The 19,931-nt window shown below is 34.8% G+C and overlaps 1 long non-coding RNA gene across 1 annotated transcript in view; it reads right to left on the reverse strand.

Annotated features, from left to right (window-relative positions):
- Window positions 1–342: 342 nt before the first annotated feature.
- The window catches only part of LOC140616487 (uncharacterized), a 36,925-nt gene continuing 17,336 nt past the window's right edge, over window positions 343–19,931 (reverse strand). Inside the window, exon 6 of the long non-coding RNA XR_012016958.1 lies at window positions 343–829. This is a non-coding gene — a long non-coding RNA (uncharacterized lncRNA). The remainder of the gene's footprint in view (window positions 830–19,931) is intronic.

Genomic DNA, 19,931 nt, shown 5'->3' on the forward strand with positions numbered 1-19,931 from the left:
CCCAAAAAAAAATCTGTGACCCAAAAAGTCTTCTGATATTTAAAGAATAGGAACAAATGTGGGGAAAGGCCTCTCTGAGAACCTAGGGTATGCTTTGATTGATTAAAAAAAAAAAAGTATGCAAAGTAACAAAGTAACAATGGTCTTCTTATAGGTAACTAAAGAAAATATTTTAAAAATAAAATAAAGAAAAATATAAGAAATTATTAATAATAATAATATAGCAGTATCAGCAGGCTGCTTTAGTTACATCTATACTTGTATATTGTCATTCTGGAAAGAAAGGAATTCTGAGTTTAACTTATACTAACTTTAGTGATCAGTTCCTGAGAGCCCCACACAGTTGTGTAGGAGAATACGTAGGATCCCAAACATTGTCAACCTTCAAGTCCCAAGTTAAATGTTAAAACATCTCAGGAAAGGAAATTGATGAACAGAATGAAAAAGATGCAGGAATGGGGGAGGGGGTGGCAAGAGGATCCAAGAATGATGAGAAAAGGAAGACAAGAAGTGTAAAGCAAACTGCATCTGTATATACATATGGTTGAAATTGGAGTTAGATTAGAAATTACTCAGAGGCTAATTAGTGCTCAGAGAGAATGGCTTTGTCACTGGCTTGATCTAAGTACTTTGTTATATCCTGAACAATGGGGGACTGGCTGTGCTGCCTTAGGGTAGTGAGTAATGGCCTGTACCATCTGTGGCTCCTCTCAGGCACCTGAACCCAGAAGGAGTCACCCTCACAGGAACCATCACACCCGAGATGCTGAGTATATGTCATCTCTGCTGCCTGCCTCCAGGGCCCTTGCAGGAGTAAGGCGGTCTGATCCTGGAATAAGAAAGAAGATTGTTACTGGAAATAACCTGAAACCACGGTCTTGTAAAGGATTTCTTTCCTCACTTTTCCTTTTTTTTCTTTTCTTTTTTCTTTCCTTTCTAATATACATTTACTAAGGTCTTTGAAGACAGAAAAGAGAAAGAAATGTAGAATGGAACTGCCTGTGACAGAGGGGAAAGAAGAAAAGTGACCACAGATGTGAAATATGGAAGAGGAGGATGTGGAAGAGGAGGAGCACTGATAGGATTCAGAAACAACATAAAACCAGTAAAATGTTTTTGAAGACCTTAAAAGTAAGTATGACAGACCATAGATTATTGTTTGGTGCTGGTGTCATATGCAAAAATCTCATTTTCTTATTTGTAAAGTGGAGATAATTATATGTGCCTCATAGGATTTTGCCAGAATAATAGTAGCAACTATTTCAGAGTTTTGTCAAAATAAAAGGAATCAGTGCATGTAAAGTGTTTAAAACATGTCTAGCATATAGGAAATGTACAATACTGATAGCAACTGTTAGCATTTTGTTGATGTTGTTAGTGATAATTTTAGTATTATTGAAAATTGTAAAGTGCCAAACACATTGCCTGGTGCATGCAAGTTTTTAATAAATGGCTATTATAATAATAGTAATAGAGTTATCATTGCTATTATTATTACTACTTGAATAAAAGTGGGATATACATCAAACTACAACATTGGAAGACTAAAAACAAAACAAAACAAAATAAGTGAAAAGACAGAAAATAAAGGAGACAATGCAAAAGCACAAAACAAGATCAAAGGAACAATAGAAGATCAGCTTTCATATAATATAAGTATATATATTATAAAATAAAAAGAGAAAGCAAATCAAGAAAAAGAAAAAATAAGTTAATCTTATATGTTGGAAAAGGAGAGAAAATATAATTTGTAGATACTATAATTGTATAATGGGGAAAGCACAAGAGTATCAACTGAAATACTAATATTGAAAAAAAGTTCAGAAAGGTGACAGGCTAAAAAATAAGATTCCAAAAATCCATATTGTTTCCATATACAAAGAGATATAACAAAAATGTAAGGAAAGAAGATCTCTTGCACAATAGAGCATAAAATAGAACAAGACCCAGAGCAAGAATAAGAGTACAAGGGGATCTCTGGGTGGCTCAGCAGTTTAGCCCCTGCCTTTGGCCCAGGGCGTGATCCTGGAGTCCCGGGATCCAGTCCCATGGCAGGTTCCCTGCATGGAGCCTCCTTCTCCCTCTGCCTGTGTCTCTGTCTATCTCTCTGTGTCTCTCATGAATAAATAAAATCTTAAAAAAAAAAAGGATAAGAGTACGAGAGAAAGAGAGATGAAGATGTAGAGATATACTCATGATACCTAGGAATGAACTGAATCAGGAGTGTGTAGACTTTGATAAAGAAATCAAAACCATAGTCTCTGTGCATGGACAAAAGACTTGAACAAATTCAGAGATAAAATGTATTTTGTGTGGAGAAGATAAAATGATTCTTGAATTTATTTAGAAGAAAAAACCCTCATAAAATTTAGGGGGAAAATTAGAAGAGAAATGAGACCTAATTCCTCCAGCATGTATTAATACAATATAAAGCTGTACTAAGTAGACTACAACAGTGCTACTGCTGAAACATAACAGTAGCCAGCATTTATTAGTTGCTTTCTGTTTTCCATGCACTAAGTACTTTCCATGCCTTAACTAATTTTATCTCTTATACATAACAATGCTTCTTGAGATAGGCCTGTATTGCTATAAATTTTCCTCTTAGAACTGCTTTTGTTGCATCCCAGAGGTTTTGGACTGTTGTGTTTTCATTTTCATTTGTTTCTGTGTACTTTTTTATTTCTTCTTTTATTTCCTGGCTGACCTAGTCATTGTTTAGTAGCGTGTTATTTAACCTCCATGAATTTAATGGGGCTTATTTTGTGGGCTAATATGTGATCTATTCTGGAGAATGTTCTGTGTGCATTTAAAAGAATGTGTATTCTGCTATTCTAGGATAGAATGTTCTGAATATATGTTAAGTCCATCTGTTACCGTGTGTCACTCAATGCTATTGTTTCCTTGTTGATATTCTCCTTAGATGATCTGTTCACTGATGTAAGTGAGGTGTTAAAGTCCTCTACTATTATTGTATTATTTTGATTAATTCCTTTAGGCTTATTATTAATTGTTTTATGTATCTGGGTGCTCCCATGTAGCTCATAAAAATTCACAGTTGTTATACCTTTATTATTATATAGTGTCCTTTTTTGTATCTTGTTACAGTCTTTGTTTAATGGTCTATTTTATTGCATATAAGAATTGCTACTCTGGCTTTCTTTGGACATCCATTTGCATGATAGATGTTTCTTCATCTTCTCATTTCAATCTGCAGGTATTTTTAGGTCTTAAATAGGTCTCTTGTAGACAACATGTAGATTGGTCTTGTTTTTATCTATTCTTTTTTTTAAAAATATTTTATTTATTTATTCATAAGACACAGAGAGAGAGAGGCAGAGACACAGGCAGAGAGAGAAGCAGGCTCCACGCAGGGAGGGGAGCCCCATGCCGAACTTGATCCCGGGTCTCCAGGACCACGCCCTGGGCTGAAGGCAGGCACTAAACCACTGAGCCATCCAGGGATTCCCTATTCTGTCTTTTGGTTGGAGCACTTAATCTATTTACACTCAAAGTAATTATTGATATGTATTTATTACCATTTTATTTATCATTTGGGGTTGTTTCTTTTTTTGGGGGGGTTGTTTCTGAAGATCTTCTGTGATCCTTTCTTTCATGGTTTGATGATTTTCTTTAGTAATCTATTTGAATTATTTTCTCTATATTTTTTGCATATTTATTAGTGGTTTTTGATATATGGCTACCATTAAGTTTTTATATAACCTCTTCTGTATATAGTGGTCTATATTAAGTTAATGGTCATTTAAAGTTGAATGCATTCTTTTCTCCCTTCCTTCCCATATTTAGTTATATGTTGTTATATTTTATATCTTTTTGTGTGAGTTCTTTGATTGCTTAAAGAAATATTCATTTTTACTCCTTTTGTGTTTCCTTCCTCTATACTGTCACTTTTAGTCTCTCTTTTCTACTCAAAAAGTCCCTTTTAATAGTTCTTGCAGAGTTGGTTTTAATGGTCATGAACTCCTTTAGTGTTTGTCTGGGAAACTCTTTATCTTTCCTTCTAGTCTGAATGATAGCCTTGCTAGATGGAGTATTCTTGGCTGTAGATTTTTTTTCATTCAGCACTTTGAATTTATCATGCCACTCCCTTCTGGCTTGGAAAGTTTCTGCTGAAAAATCTCCCTTGTAAGTTATTTACTTCTTTTGTCTTGCTTTTAAATTTTTTTTCTTTATCACTATATTTTGCAAATTTAATTGCAACATGTCTTGGTGTGGATCTGCTTTGATTGGGGATCCTCTATGCCTCCTGGAACTGGATATATTTCCTTCCCCAGATTAAGGAAGTTTTCAGCTATTATTCCTTCAAATAAATTTTCTGATCCCTTTGCTCTCTCTTCTTCTTCTGGGAACTTGGGAATGGGTGGCAATATGAGCAAAACTTGCACTGTGCCACTAGTCCTATGCCAGATCCCTCAAAGCTCTGCAGGAGCTAGGAGCTGTAAGATGTGGCTTCCAGGAGCATGACGCTGAGCAAGGCTGGGCCTAGCACATGATTCCAGCTATGCACCTGGTATCTGGTTGGGGTGTATGCACAGCTTTAACAAAATTTGCCTTGAGCCCAGGGCCAAGGCTAGCAGACTTAGAGTCAACTAGTCCTCAGTAGAACTTATGGGCATGGCTCACCACTAGTGGGTTAGGTAGCGGGTATCAATGCAGTCCACCTCCTACAGGTAGCTCTGTGTTTATGATGGGGAATGGGGAAGGAAATGGCACCTGTCAGCTCCCTCATTTTCAGAGAAGTCCTCCAAAGGGTTCCCAAATCATATGAATAGTTATGTCTCCTATTTACCCCAGGTGTTGTGTAAACTGACACTTTTATGTTGCCTCTCCAAGCATGCTGCAGTCTCTTTAAGGGTGATGGTTGAGCTACCACTCACCCTCCTGGCTTGCCCAGTGCTGGGGTAGTACACTATTCAAGCTCCAGGCTCCAAGTACCACTGATTTTATAAACACAGAATTCACTCCCTCTGGTTTTTAAAGCCAAATTTTGTAGGGATTAGTCTTCCTCTGTGAGCTCCCTAATGCAAGGGCCCATTTCTCTGCTCTTTCCACACATACAGCTCCTTCCCTCCTGTGGACAGCCTCCCTCTGCCTTTCCAACCTTCCCAACTTTTCAGCTGCAACTTCTTTTCTATATTTAGTTATGGAATTTGTTCTGCAAGGCTTTGGATCTCTCTCTGGTTTATTGACTTAGATGTAGACAATATCTAGTTGAACAGATGGGATGGGGTCAGCTCAGGGTCCTCTTACTCTGCCATCTTCCCAAGTTCTTCTCTTATATGTTCCTTTTTCTCTCTTTCTGATACTTTTATTAATCAAATATTGGACACCTTATATTGATTATCCAACATCTTCTGTTTTTCATTTTCTATCTTTTTTATATCTTTTTGGGAGATTTCCTTACTATTAATTACCTTCCTACCTTTTTACCAATGTTATTTTTCCACTATCATTTTTTAATATGTTTATGATCAAGAGTTATGTTTTTTTCTAAATGTTTTATATATATATTTATATATATTTTTATATATTTTATATATATATATTCATAACAAGCATACACACACACACACACACACACACATACATATATTTCCATTCTGTGGATGCAACTTATAATCTTTTGTTAAGGATATTGCTTTTATTTTGTTCTGAAGTTTTCTTCTGGTTCCTATATTGTCTTACCCTCTGAGTTCCTTTTTTTTGTCTTTGTTCATTGATCTCTTTTTCATGGTAAAGACTTTTTTCATGTTTGTTGAAACTTGGCCTGTGTTCTTTTTTGAAAGTGTGGCATTTAAAACTCTAAAACCAAGAGAGAGGAAAAAAAAAACAGGATAATGCCCAAAATTGCAACTTTTCTTGAAGCCATCAGACTGGTGAGGTCACAGAGCAACCAACCAGCCTAAAGTTGAAGGAAATACAAACACTTTTAAGGAGAAAAGGTCATGACTACTGGTTCACCTTTGGTAGAACACAGGGAAAATCCAGTATCACCATATAATAGGATAAGAAGAAATTCAGCTCAAATTTTTTAATGAATTGCTAAAGTCTGAGTGTAGAATATCAAGAAAGGCTACACTACCATGTGCTTTAGATAAAAGAGAAGTCTGCTTGAGTACCATATTTTTCTCCTTATATTACCTCAGGGCTTATATGCAAAAGATTGCAGGCAGGGTAGGAGATTGGAGAAAGCCTCCTTCATTGATTTATAACTGGAGGAGGATAGTGGGTACATTACAGAAAAGGCAGATGTCCCTTTCTGGACACTTTTTTCCAAAGAACAAATGCCTTAAGTGTTTAGAGGTTGGGTAGCATACCATGTTACTTTGAGAACCCAACTAAAAACCCACTGTACTGAGAGAAAAGTAAAAGAAAAGCCCTCCATCCCTGGGATGGGGCAGGAGACCCTAAGAGGTCTCCTACCACTGGAGAAGGGCACTGATCACTGAGAAAGCTTGATCTCTGACACTCAAGATCACAGGACCTCTCTATAAGACAGAGGTTTGTTCAGAAAAATGCACATCCCACCCCAAACCAGGTTAGAAAATACCAAATAACTAGTAAGAGCAGAATACCCTTGGTGTTATGAGTTGAATTATGTCCCCCCAAAAGATATCTTTAAACCTTAACCCACCAGTACTGTTTGGAAATAAGGTTACTGCAGATGTAACCTCTTATTATGTTAAGATGTTTTAGCCATTAGTACTGGTATTAAATTAGTATAGTATAGTGCATATTATACGGTACTATATGGTAATGTAGTATTATATTGCACTGATATGATATGATAATACTAGTAACAGTATTATATATTATTATTAGATAAGATGAAGTCATTTTGGGGTAGGGTGGGACCTTAATCTATGACTGGTATCCTTCTAAGAGGAAGATAATATGGACACAGAAAGAAACATAGAGAACACCATGTGAAAATGGAAGCAGTGGCTGGAGTTTTGTATCTATAAGCCAGCAAATACCAAGGATTGCCAGTAAGCCATCAGAAATTAAGAGATATGCATAGGACAGATCATCCTTCAAAGCACTAAGAAGGAACTAAAACTGCTGACAAAATGATCTCACATTTCTAGCCTCTGAAACTGTGAGAAAATAAATTTCCATAGTTTTAAGCCATACAGCTTGATATTTTATTATTTTCACAGTCCTAAGAAACTAATACAAATGCAAGAAGAAAGGAGAAAGTTTTTTTTTGTTTTTGTTTTGTTTTGTTTTCCTGAGGCACAGGCACACAAAGAAAGTTTGAGGATAAGGGTACAACAGAGACACTGAGAAAAAAAAAAAAAAAAACTCTGACAAACCAGCTTCCATCCTGAACATAAAGCAATACTAGAAGAATGTAAAGCTTTGATGCACTGAAGTTAACAATGACAAAATGAAGAACTAGCTCAGTTTGTTTAAAATGGCACAGACCCACCACTAAAAATCTAGAAGATTATGCTTATTTCCAGACACAAATACTCTTTGTCTCAGACTTTACTGTTCCAAACATGAAAAACGACCTTAAAGAGACATAAAGCAATCAATAGAATCAGATTCAAATATGACCAGTTGTCAAAACTATCAGATAAGGAATTAAAAATAACTATAATTAATATGTTAAAGATTCCCATGGAAAAGAGGAACAACGTAAATGAACAGATAGGGAATTGCAGCTGGAAGATGCAAATATAAGAGTCAAATGTAAGTGCTAGAAGTAAAACAAATTTACACACACAGAGTAATAGAGATGAACGATGCCTTTGATAAATTCATTAGCTGACTCAATACAGATGAGAAATGAATAAGTGACGTTGAATATAGGTTAGTAGAAATTACCCAAGCTGAAATATAGAAGAAAAATACAATTGAAAAGAAGAAAAGTGGGGGGGGGGGGCTCAGAAGAGGTGATCAAATAACTATTGGGACAACATCAAAAAATTTGGATTTTTGATTCCAGAAGAATTGGCAGGAAAAAAATATTTAAAAGACAATGGGCAAGAATCATTCAAGAATAATAAGTGATATCTATCACAGACCAAGAAACTCAGAAAAAATTCCCCCTCATTCTCTAAAGACAGATTATATTCAAATTGCTGTAAACAAATTTAAAGAGAAAATTATAACAGCTGTGAAAAAAGACATTACATACTTACACAAAGGTAAGAATTACAGCAAACTTCTTGTCAGAAAATATGCAAGCCAGTAAACAATGGAAAAACATATTTAAAGTGCTGCAAGAAATTAAAACCTGTCAACCCAGAATTCTATAGCCAGTGGAAATATCTTCATAAATACAAGAGAAATAAATACAAGAGAAATAAAGACAAATAAAGACTTATTCAAACGAACAAAAATTGCAAGAATAGTCATGAAAAGACCCATCCTAAAATAAAATATTAAAGGAAAACAACAAAAAAGAAAGTAAAAAAAAAAACTTTTTTTCTGAACAAAGAAAAGTCTGTCTCCAGAAATAAGTAAAATAACAGTAAAATATAAAAGACATTTTCTTATTTTTAATTGCTCAAAAGAAAATTGGCTGTCTATAGGGGGAAACAATTAGAAAGGTCCTAGATTTTAATCCAAACATATAAATATTTACATTAAATTTAAACAGCCTGATCACATCAATTAAAACATAGAGATTGTCAAATTGCATCTTTTTAAAAAGTAAGATCCAACTATATGGTTTCTACAAGAAATACCCTTTAAATATACAGACATTAAATGAAAGAAAAAATTATATTACAAAATTCTATTTTAAAACATGCTAACAATAATAATTTTAGACAAAGTAGACTTTATAACAAGGAATATTATCTAGAATAAAGAAGACATTGCATAAAGATAAAGGAGTAAATTCATCAATATGCAATTATAATTGTGTATGCATCAAAACAGAGCTTCATAATACTTGAAACCAAAACTTGTAGGACTGAAAGGAAAAAAATAGGCAAATCCATAAGTGTTGGAGACTTCTACTTTGCTCTATCAGTAACTGAAAGAACAACTTGATAGGAAACAGTAAGGAGAAAGAAGATTTGAACAACATTAATAAATGTTTTACTCTTGAACTGATGAAAGAAATAAACAAAGACCTAAATTAATAAAGACACATGCCATTGTTCATGGATTGAAAGTCTCAACATTGTTAACATGTTAGTTCTTTCAAATTAATCTGTAGACAATGCAATCTTAGTTAAAATTCCAGAAAGATGTTTTTCAAAGTTGACAAGCTAAAATTAGTGAGGAAAAGAAACTAAAATAGCCAAAATCATTTTGAAAAAAAAAAAAAAAGTTTGAAGACTCAAACTATTGGTTTTCAAGAATTACTATAAAGCTGCAAAATTTAGCACAGTGTGTTATTAGTGAAAAAAAAAGCTCAAACATGTAAATAGAACAGAATAGAATCCTGAAATAGTCACCCTCCAACACACATGTATAGTTGATTTTTAACAAAGTTGAAAAGACAAGCCAATGAAGAAAGGATCCTCTTTTTAGCAAAAGATGGTGGAATTAGAAAACTGTAAGTAGAAAATGAACCTCAACTCATAATTTATATCATACACAAACATTAACTTCAAAAACTAACATTCTTAAATGTAAAACATCAAACTATAAAACTTCTAGAACAAAATACAGGAGAAAAATCTTTGTGATTTTGAGTTAGGCAAAGATTCATTAGCTATGACACCAAAAGCACAGTCCAAGAATTAAATATTGATAAACTGGACTTCATAGAAATTAACACTTTTATTCTTTGAAAGGCACTCTTGAGGCAATGAAAAGACAAGCAACAAATTGAGAGGAAATGGAAAACAACCCAAATGCCCTTCAGCTGGATAAAAATAGCTATAGTGTATCCAAACACTGGAATTCTACTCTCCAATAAAAAGGTAAGAACTAATGATGATACAACCAACAACATGGATGAATCTGAAAGAAGCCTCACGATCAAAAATCTACTTACCATACAATTACACTTATATGACATTTAATAAAGGCAGAACTGTAGTGATAGAAAACAGATCTGTGGTTGCCAAAGACTGGGAAGTTGACTCTCAGTCACAAAGTAATTTGGGGGCTTCTTTGAACTGTTCTTGTATCTTGACTGTGATGGTAGTTACACATGTGTGCCTTCAAAATGCATAGAGAGTATAGTTTATTTTTTGTAAAGATTTTATTTTTAAGTAATCTCTACACCCAATGTGGGGCTCAAACTCACAACCCTGAGATCAAGAGCCACCTGTTCTATCAACCAAGCCAGCCAAGTGGCCCTAGACTGTTCATTTTTATTTTTTTTTAATTTTTATTTATTTATGATAGTCACAGAGAGAGAGAGAGAGGCAGAGACACAGGCGGAGGGAGAAGCAGGCTCCATGCACCGGGAGCCTGATGTGGGACTCGATCTCGGGACTCCAGGATCATGCCCTAGGCCGAAGGCAGGTGCTAAACCGCTGAGCCACCAAAGTTCGGATCCCGAACTTTTTATTAAAGAAAAATAAATTCCATCCAGAATAGGAAGAGAATCATAAAATATTAAGGAATAGAATTAAGAAGAAATGTAAAGTAGCTACACAAACAAATTTTAAGGGGACAATTCCATTTAAAAGAAAGGCCTTTTGTAAGACTCCTATGGGGAAATGTTATGTGTGTGCAAAGTCACACATTTTCTTTTGTTTCATTTTTTAAATTTAAATTCAATTTTCCAACATACGGTATAACACCCAGTGCTCACCCCATCAAGTGGCTTCCTGGGTGCCCATCAACCAGTTACCCCATCTCCACCCCCACTTCCTCTTCCTCAACCTTTTGTTTGTTTCCCAGAGTCAAGAATCTCTCATGGTATGTGTTCCTCTCTAATTTTTCCCACTCAGTTCCACTCCTTTCCCTTATAATACCTTTCACTCTTTCTTATATTTCACGTATGAGTGAAACCATATGAGATTGTCCTTCTCCAATTGACTTATTTCACTCAGCACAATGCCCTCCAGTTCCATCCACATCGAAGCAAATGGTGGGTATTCGTCTTTTCTGATAGCTGAGCAATATTCCATTGTATATATCATATATATATATATATATATATATCACATCACATGTGTATATATCACATCTTCTTTTCCCATTCATCTGTCAAAGGGCATTGTGGCTCCTTCCACAGTTTGGCTATTGTGGACATTGCTGTTATGAACATTGGGGTGCAGGTGTCCCATCATTTCACTACATCAGTATCTTCGGGGTAAATACCCAGCAGTGCAATTGCTGGGTTGTAGGGTAGTTCTATTTTTAACTTCTTGAGGAACCTCCATACTGTTTTTCAGAGTGGCTGCACCAGTTTGCATTTCCACCAACAGTGCAAGAGGGTTCCCTTTGCTCCACAGCCTCTGCAACATTTGTTGTTTTCTGAGTTGTTAATTTTTACCATTCTCACTGGTGTTAGGTGGTATCTCATTGTCGTTTTGATTTGTATTTATCTGATGGCAAGTGATGCAGAGCATTTTCTCATGTGCTGTTGGCCATGTGTATGTCTTCTTTGGAGAAATTTATGTTCATTTCTTCTGCCCACTTCATGATTGGATTCTTTGTTTCTTGGGTGTTGAGTTTGATAAGTTCTTTATAGATCTTAGATACTAGCCCTTTTCTGATAGGTCATTTGCAAATATCTTCTCCCATTCTGCAGGTTGTCTTTTAGTTTTGTGGACAGTTTCTTTCTCTGTGCAGAAACCTTATCTTAACTAAGACCCAATAGTTCATTTTCGCTTCTGTTTCCCTGGCCTTCACAGATGTATCTTGCAAGAAGTTGCCGTAGCCAAGGTCAAAGAAGGTTGCTGCCTATGTTCTCCTCTAGGATTTTGATGGATTCTTGTCTCACATTTAGATCTTTCAAGCATTTTGAGTTTATCTTTGTGTATGGTGTAAGAGAATGATCTAGTTTCATTCTTCTGCACGTGGTTGATCAATTTTCCCAACATCACTTATTGAAGAGATTGTCCTTTTTCCAGTTGATAGTCTTTCCAGTTGATCATAGAGTTGAGTGCTCATTTCTGGGTTCTCTATTCTGTTCCACTGATCTATGTGTCTGTTTTTTCAAAGACAATTCATCAAAACACAATCTTTTGGATATTCACATTGAAATAGTTTTTGTTTGTTTTTTAATAAAATACCTAGGATTAGTAAGCATATAGAGAAAAATGGAACTTTCAAACCTTATTAGTGAAATTATGTATTTATGCTGCCTTTTTAGAGGATAATTTTACAATACTTAATAAAAACTTTAACCTTTGAATCAATAATTCCCCCACTGGAATTTGCTTTAAGAATATCATTGAAGAGGGGCGTCTGGGTGGCTTAGTCATTTAAATGTCTGCCTTCGGTTCAAGTCATGATCTCAGGGTCCTGAGATTGAGTCCCACATCATCAGGCTCCTTGCTCAATGAGGAGCCTGCTGCTCCCTTTCCATCTGCCTGCTGCTCCCCCTGCTTGTAGTCTCTCCATCAAATAAAATCTTTTTTAAAAGCAATATCATTGAAGATATGTGTAAATGTCTAGTTATTAAATTAATAATTTTATGGTAAGTGAAGTAAATAATCTATGCTGGATTCATTAACCCCACTGATTACATGGATTATGCTATACCCGTACACTGTAATATAGTGAGAAATTTTAAGAGGTTTTGAAGAAGCTATTTAGTCCATCAGGCTACAATCAGGAAGATGGAAGCTGAGCAAGGTATTCACATGGATATAATTTAGTCTAGGAATTTGGTTACATAGTTATTGGAAAAATAAAAGAATAAAAGGGAATATTGAGCTTACCCAAAGCTCAATCTTTCCTTACAAGATCTCTGACTGTCCTTAATAACTGAAGGAAGCACAACATCCCCACAAACCGAGGTGTTAGGTTAAAATGGTGACTAGGTAGTAATACTAGCAATGAGGCAATTTCACTCATCTTGGTAATCACTTCTGTACAAGAATCTTTGGTGTAAGGTGTGATGGAGCAGATCCTGAAAATTCAAAACCCCAACTGGCATTATTTAGAATCAGTGAACAGAAAGAAAGACAAAGATATTTCTAAAGGTCTTGGAACTGAGGGTGGGTACTTTTAGGCTGCAACTGGTGGGGGAATGCTATCCTGCTCCACTAGGAACATTTACTAGGTCATTTTTAAAATTTTTTAAACAGGCTTCACACTAATGGAGCCTAATGCAGGGCTTGAACTCACAACCCTGAGATCAAGACCTTGAGATCAAGGCCTGAGGTGAGATCAAGAGTCAAAGGCTTAACCAACTGAGCCACCCAGGCACCTCTCTAGGTCATTACTGAAGTTAGTTGTATGGCTCATTATTTGGGCAGGATCTGATGCTTTAATTTCTGTAGGTATTATACTTGAACATTTTCAGTCTTGCCTTGTTTATGAACCCCATCCCATCTCCATCTTTACAAGAGTGACTTTGTGACTTGTAATGAAGCATATGTTGAGGCACTGAGTATACCAACTCATTTTTGAACTCTATGAGCAAATAAAGGCTTGCCCAGGAAGGTCAAGTCTAATTTCAGGTTCATTTTGTTGGTGTATCTGTTGAACACCAGCAAATTGTTACTAGAACTTTTGAAAATTTCATAGGTAGAATGTTAGGATTTTTAAAAATATGTGGAAGATTCTTGGGTGTTAATACTTTACATCAAGAGCTGAATGTGTTTCACTGGTAAAGAAACACCACCAGAGTTTGTGGGAGATATTTCTGACATAGTATAAATACACAATGCTTTAGAGAGACGTGTCATTTCAATTCCAATTGTGTTAAGGCCTCCTGATTGACCACTTATGTTGCAAGTAGAACAAGAGGATGTAGAAGTACCTGTGGATGATGATGGGTGTATCTTGTCTGATCCTTGCTAAATTATTAATTTGGTTATTCTCCACTGATAAATGAATCCATATTTAATTCTAGTTGTCTAACCTCATACTTTTTGTACCAGGAGAGTCAGGCATTGGAACTTCATGGAGGGGTATATGGTTAAAAAATAAGCAGGATCAAAGAAATTTCTTCATTTGGAACTGTGAAGTATATAGCCCATATTTGCTGACACCTAGCAAATTCATGAGATAATCATTGCACCACTATGGGAGGTTATGGATTGCCCCTATCAATGGCAGCTCCTCCAGAGAGATGTTAGAATATTAAGACATTAATACATAAAGATCAGGACCACCTCTTCTCATTGACTTAACACAATTTGGAAAGAGGTAGTTCTAATAGAGGAAATCAACAACTTTGAGCTTAAAATAAAGTTAAAATGGTAAATGTGATCCTTCAACAGGAAAGTCTTCTTAAGTAAATGAGTTAACCTATCAGGAATCCAGATTCAGCAGTTTGAGGATTTGGTCGAGGAGGTTACTATTTAGCCAAACAAAGTCTCCACAGTCAAGACTAAGAAATTCGTAACACTTATTAAGGATCAGGGGGGTGGGTAGGGACAGAACACTCAGCTGCTACTATGCTCTCATTTTCTCCATTAAGGGGGAAATGGATTGGGGAATATCCACATGAGAAAAATAAAGACCAAAAGAGAAGACAACTAACCAAGTCTGTTTCCTCTACATTTTGCAACATTTATGTAGAAATGATGTTCAATGTATATCAGAAGAAAAATTAACGCTGTAATCTTATACACCTCAGAAGGAAGGAGACGGAAGGAAGGAAGGAAGGAAGGAAGGAAGGAAGGAAGGAAGGAAGGAAGGAAGGAAGGGTAGGAGGGAGGGAAAAAGTTAATTAATTTACTATATGCCAGAAACTGATACCAGATAGTTTCACATAGGTTAACTCATATTTAAATTCCATAAACACCTGAAAAGTTAGCTTTTGTCTTTTCCATTTTTAAGATGAAAAAAAATATATATATATGGTTATGATTAAAGTCAAATAGCTGTAAGGTGGCAGAGCTGGAGTTTATCCTGAGTCTGTATCTATTCTATCTAATTATAATATAGAATTGTAAAACCAAACCCATGGCTGTGGACTAGCATCAGCAGGAGAGTGAAGCAGAACAAAAGAAGTAAAATCTGACATGAGGCTTGAAGAAAGTTAGATGATTAAACTGCAACAAGAAAGGAATTCATCAAAAGCGTTGCTTCAAGAGGGTTGTAGCACCTTAGATAATTTCACTGGAAATGAAGAAAGCTCCAAAATTAATGACCTAAATGCCCATCTTCATAAGTTACATAAATGAACAATAGAATAAACTCTAAGAAAGTGATAAATAAAATAATAGTAGAAACGAATGAAATAGACATCAATAACAAAAAACAAGGAGAGTCAAGAAAACCAAAATCTTATCCTTTGCAGTTAAAAACACTGGGAAAATCTTTAGCAAAACTTTTCAAGAGAATAAGGAACAGAATATAAATAAATAATTTTATCAATTGGAAAAATCTTACATAACCACATATAGTAAGAAAACTATAAATAACTATGTGCTGACAGTTTGAAACTTATATAAAATCAACAAATACACATAAAAATCTAACATATCAGAATTGACTCAAAAAAAAATTTAAAAACTTGAAAATTCTGTATTTGTTAAAGAAATGTAAATGATGGTTTAAAAATCCCCACCATAGGGGTGCCTCCATGGCCCAGTTGGTTAAGCGTTCAATTCTTAGCTTCAGCTCAGGTCATGTTCTCAGGGTGTGAGATCAAGCTCAAGCTCTGCATAGGGTTCTGTGCTGCTTAAGATTCTCTCCCTCTCTTTCTGCCCCTCCTTGTTTGCACTCTCTTTCTCCTCTCTAAAAATAAATAAATAAATAAATAAATAAATAAATAAATAAATAAACTAACAAACAAATAAATAAATAAAATCCCCACCCTAAAAGCAGTAGGCTCAGGTGATTTTATAGATAAGTTCTACAAAACTTTCAAGGAATTGATCATCCCAATTTAACACAAATTCATTCTAGCAGTTAAAGCATAATAAGGAAAAACATTTCCCATATTATTGTATGAGGACAACATAACCCTTATTCCAAAACTAGATTAATACATTCTGTGAAAGGAACATTACTGGCTTATTTCACTTGTGAAAATAAGTGAATAATGCAGGTTCAAAAATCCTAAGCAAGATATTTGCAAATTAATTCAACAGTGTATATAAAAGATTATCATAATAATCAAGTAGAATTTATCCCACTAAAGCAGAAGAGTTTTAATAACAGAAGATCCTTAAATGTAATTCACTACATTAGTAAATTTAAAAAGAAAAATCATATCATCATATGATATAGGCTGAAAAAGTATTTGTTGAAATGTAATATTGATAAATAATAAAAACTCTTAGTAAATGAGAAATAGAAGGGAACTTCTTTAACCTGATGAGGAGAGCTATTTTTTTGTAATGTCCTAAAGCAAACATTATCCTCAATTTGAAAACACAATTTGATTATTTTCTTTAAAAGCAAGAGCAATTTGATCTCACTTCTAACAATATTAAATAGGTAATCTTAGCCAATGTAATAAGACTCAAAAGAGCAATTAGAGTGACAAGGATTGTAAGGAGGAAGTAAAATGTCACTATTTATAGATTATGTGATCATTTACAAAGAAAATCTGAAATAATTTACTGAAAATTTATTTAAAGTAACAGAAGAGCTTAAAGCTGCCTGGTAAATACACATATTTATTTATATATATTTACATATATTCAAAAATTAGTTGCATTTCTAGACAACAGTGGCAAATAACTAGAAAACAGAAAGAGAAAGTAGCATTTATAATAGTCTCAGAGAAATTAAGAATCAAGGAATAACATTAACAAAATATATGCAAGTTGAGAAATGTTATAGGAAGCTTATAAATGGAGAGATAAAACGTATTCTTATAAAAATGACTTTTCCCAAATTGAATTACAGATACAATGAATTCCAATTAAAAGCCCAGGTCTTTGTTTGCTTTTAGAATTTGATAATATTATATACAATATATAATAAAAAGTAGAAAGCCACAAATATTCAGGACACTTCTAAAGGAGAAGTATATGGAGAGGGCACATGTCCTAAGTAGATATCAGGAATGATTATAAAACCATGGTAATTAAAACAGTATGTATTGATACAGAGATAGACAAATTGAACATTAGAAAAACCATCACTAGATCCATGAGTATGTGGAACTTTGGATTAGGACAAAAGTGGAATGTCTGATCAGTGAAGAAAACTAAGGATTATTCAATAAATGGAACTAGAAATAAAGAGTCATCAATGTAGAAAATGATACAAATGAAATTCTATGTCACTTAATGGCCAAATATCAATCCAAGTGAACCAAGGACATAAATGAAAAGACAAAACTTTAAAACTCTTAGTAAAAAAAATAAAAGAAAACCTTTTAAATCTTGAAGTGAAAAAAATATTTTTAGACAACATATCAAAAAGGGGCTATAAAGGTAAAGACTGATATATTTAACTGTATTAAAATTAAGAACACTTTTGTTCACCTAAAAATGTCATAGCTAATGTGAGTAACAAGTTGAAAACTGGAGAATATATTACTATGCGCACAACTGAAAAAGGATTTGTATCAACACCATATAGAGAACTACTAAAAAGCACAAACAATCCAACATAAAAAATGGGCAAAAGACGTGAACAGGCATTTAAGAATGGGAAGGCCATATAACCATTAAACACTTGAAGATATGTCTAACACCATCAGCAGACTAGGAAATCAAGACCATGATGGGATATCACTTTAGACTCATTTAAAAATTACAATTCCAAGTGCTATAAAGGATGTGAACACAGGATATCTTTTACACTGCTGTGGGAGTAAATTTGCAAAAACAGCTTGCCACTGTCTCTTAAAGTCTTTCATATATATTATGACCAATGGCTCTACTCTTTGTTATATACCCAAGAGAAACTCTTGCACATTTTCAATAGTAAATATGTATAAGAATGTTCATAGGAGCACTGTTCACAACAGCAAAAGCCTGAAGTAATCCAAAAACCCATCAACAAAAGAGTAAATAAAAGAGCTGTGATATACTTACACAGTAAATAGCATGTTACATGTCAGAAAAATGAACTACTGCAATATGCAATAATATCATGATAAATTTTAAAAGTCTTCCAACATTACATGTAGCATATTATATAGTAAAAAAAATATCCAAAAATTACACACAACACAACACACACACACACACACACACAACACAAAAATGTTATGAATATCTAAAAAGGAAATCTTTGAAATACACAAAAGACAAGCAAGGGCATGAATCAACATAGGAATCATAATGATGGTAATGTCAGGTGGGAGGAGACAGCAGAATGATATGTGGGCAGGGGGAGAACACGTGATTATTTATAGGTTATTTTTAAGGTCCTGGCTTTAATTTCAACTTATGGTTTTTGGATATTTATTACAGAATTAAAACAAACAACAAACAAACAAATAAATGTATGGGCCATGCATGCATGTGTCTGAACCAAAGATGATGGCTAATACATCTAATCATAATTAGGGAAAAATAAGGAGCACTTAAGAAGTCTCTGGATCAGCAATATCCATAGAACTCTCTGAGATGGAATATTCCATATCTGCATTAAGTCCAGTGCAGTAGCCACTAGCTTACGCTAGGTACTCACAATGTGGCTGGTACAACTGAGGCACAAAATTTCCAGTTGTATTAACCCGAATTAATTTATATTTAACTTTAAATAGGCACACAGTAAAAACAACTTTCAGTGGTGGGAGTATTGTTACTCCCAGTGTTGTACTGAAATTAGTATTGTTCAGGGATCAGTGAGCAAAATGACTTGGCTTAAGTAAATGGTTCTTAGCAGAAAGTAACCAAAATAAGGTTGACCAGAGATAAAAGTTACTTACCTTGTGAAAAATCCAGTTCACCATCTCCAAAGAATGGAATGTCTACTTTTCTTTCCTCTTCTTATCTTTCCACATAGAGTAGTGTGAGAAGGATATTTAATAACAAAATTCAACCACCACTTATGATATGCATTCATTCATTCATTCATTCACTCCTCGTTTAATTTTCTCCCTCCTTAAGCTCCCTGTTTCAGTAAACAAACAAGACTTATTGTAAACAAAGAAGATATAAGCCAGTTATTATTTGAGTAAAGTCTAAGTCTGCATGTTTAAATGTATTTACCTCCTTCTTGTTAATGGCATCATTCAATCACAGTTTAGTAGCTTCCAAGTGAGAGGATTAGAAGTGTCAGGGGAATTGCTCACTCAAACCAGGAAATGTGGGGTTTTTAGTTCAAACAGTATCTGAAGGAAGCTGGTAAGCAACAACTGAGAAGATGAAAGATCAGACCAACGCCTCCCTTTGAAGTAAAGACTACTCAGACTGTGAGTATAACAATGTTCATTACTGCCAGAACTCCAAGTGGCTGTTTGACGCATGCTTTAGAATGTATCATAAAATCTATAAAAATATCAACAAGATGCTTTCAAGTGACACGAAACAGCTAGAGTGCCCTATTTGCAGGGACACTGCTGTTTAAAGGCAATTTGCTGGATTGCTTTCCATCTGGGACCAACGCAAGTGCCTTCCAATCTCTCTCCCTCCCTCCCCCTCCCCGCCACCCCGCACCCCTTCCTTTCTTGCTCCCTCCTCCCATCCCCAACTAGAAACTAAGATTTTAAATGTTTCATTTCTGCTTCCTTTGAGGGCCAGGAAGAGAAAATGAAGCTTTTCTTGGCTTGCTTCTTAACTCTCCTAAGAGATTCAGAGACAAAAAGATTGCTTTGGGAAAATAATAATGCCAAATGAGCATTAAAATAATAAATGGGTTTTCTGGAAATTAGGTTCTCAGAGGTCATGCAATTAAAAGTTAGGAGGAAAACACACCTCAGGCTTGATTGGAGGAGACAAGCGAGAGCCAGG

Source organism: Canis lupus, chromosome 24 (assembly GCF_048164855.1).
Source record: "Canis lupus baileyi chromosome 24, mCanLup2.hap1, whole genome shotgun sequence".
Classification (NCBI taxonomy): Eukaryota; Metazoa; Chordata; class Mammalia; order Carnivora; family Canidae; genus Canis; species Canis lupus.